The 1,537-nt window shown below is 49.6% G+C and overlaps 1 non-coding gene across 1 annotated transcript; it reads right to left on the bottom strand.

The window, feature by feature from the left end:
- Positions 1-791: 791 nt before the first annotated feature.
- Trnas-cga (transfer RNA serine (anticodon CGA)) lies at positions 792-866 on the bottom strand. Its single transcript has one exon. It is a non-coding gene; the product is annotated as a tRNA-Ser (tRNA).
- Between the last annotated feature and the right edge of the window lie 671 nt (positions 867-1,537).

The raw sequence follows: 1,537 nt of genomic DNA, 5'->3' as shown, positions 1-1,537 counted from the left end.
ATTTTCTTTAGAAGGCGCTTGTAAGGAACCGTGTCAAAAGCCTTCGGGAATATAGAAATATGGACTAGAAATTTGGTTTCAACTTGATGTCCCCTACCGATAGTATTCTTCATTTCGCGCCAATAAAGAGCCATTTGTGTTTCACAAGCACGGTGTTTTCTGATTAGGGTCTAGTTAAGGGTGAATAAATGGTTTTCTTCGAGGAATTTCAGAATGTTGAAACACAAGATATGTTCCAAAATCTTACTACCATTGTCATTGATATACATCTATAATTCAGCGAATTACTTCTGTTTCCTTTGATGTACGAGTATATTGGCGTGACTTCCGCAACTTTCCAATCTTCAGCTAAAGATCTTTCTCCGACCGAGCTGCCGCGTGTGACTGCTACAGGAAGGACCAAACGTGCTACGGTAAGTTTCCAGAATGAGATTTTCACTCTGCAGCAGAGTGTGCGCTGATATGAAACTTTCTGGCAGATTAAGACTGTGTGCCGGGCCGAGACTCGAACTCGGGACCTTTGCCTTTCGCGGGAAAGTGCTCTACCAACTGAGCTACCCAAGCACGACTCACGCCCCGTCCTCACAGCTTTACTTCTGCCAGTACCTCGTCTCCTATCTTCCAAACTTTATAGAAGCTCTCCTGTGAACCTTGCAGAACTAGTACTTCTGAAAGAAAGGATATTGCGGAGACATGGCTTAGCCACAGCCTGGGGGATGCTTCCAGAATGAGATTTTCATTCTGCAGCGGAGTGTGCGCTGATATGAAACTTCCTGGCAGATTAAAACTGTGTGCCGGGCCGAGACTCGAACTCGGGACCTTTGCCTTTCGCGGGCAAGTGCTCTACCAACTGAGCTACCCAAGCACGACTCACGCCCCGTCCTCGTCTCCTACTCCGCTGCAGACTGAAAATCTCATTCTAGAAACATCCCCCAGGCTGTAGCTGAGTCATGTCTCCGCAACATCCTTTCTTTCAGGAGTGCTGGTTCTGCAAGGTTCGCTGGAGAGCTTCTGTAAAGTTTGGAAGGTAGGAGACGAGGTACTGGCAGAAGTAAAGCTTTGAGGACGGGGCGTGAGTCGTGCTTGGGTAGCTCAGTTGGTAGAGCACTTTCCCGCGAAAGGCAAAGGTCCCGAGTTCGAGTCTCGGCCCGGCACACAGTCTTAATCTGCCAGGAAGTTTCATATCAGCGCACACTCTGCTGCAGAGTGAAAATCTCATTCTGGAAACTTAATCTGCCAGGAAGTTTCGTGCTACGGTAAACTACACTCATTACTGTAGAATCAGGAACCGCTCTTCTCACTGTCGCAATGTTACCCGAAGAAATTTCACTAAAACATTAGATTGCTTGGTGTGATTCCAAACGAAGTGAAGGCGGTAGCCAGTGGCGATGCTGGTGGACGGGTGTGTGGCAGAGGGGCGCGTGCTGCGACTCACGTGGCGGCCTCCGTGTTTGATCGCCGGGAGGGCGTGTTGGCTGGCACGGCTTCCTGGTGACGCATCCGGGCCCCTGGGTTCACTGGAGGGCATCGCAGCTGC

This window comes from Schistocerca serialis, chromosome 1, assembly GCF_023864345.2.
Source record: "Schistocerca serialis cubense isolate TAMUIC-IGC-003099 chromosome 1, iqSchSeri2.2, whole genome shotgun sequence".
In the NCBI taxonomy this organism is placed as follows: Eukaryota; Metazoa; Arthropoda; class Insecta; order Orthoptera; family Acrididae; genus Schistocerca; species Schistocerca serialis.
The sequence above is the reverse complement of the archived record's forward strand: the minus strand, read 5'-3'. Positions and strand labels throughout refer to the sequence as shown.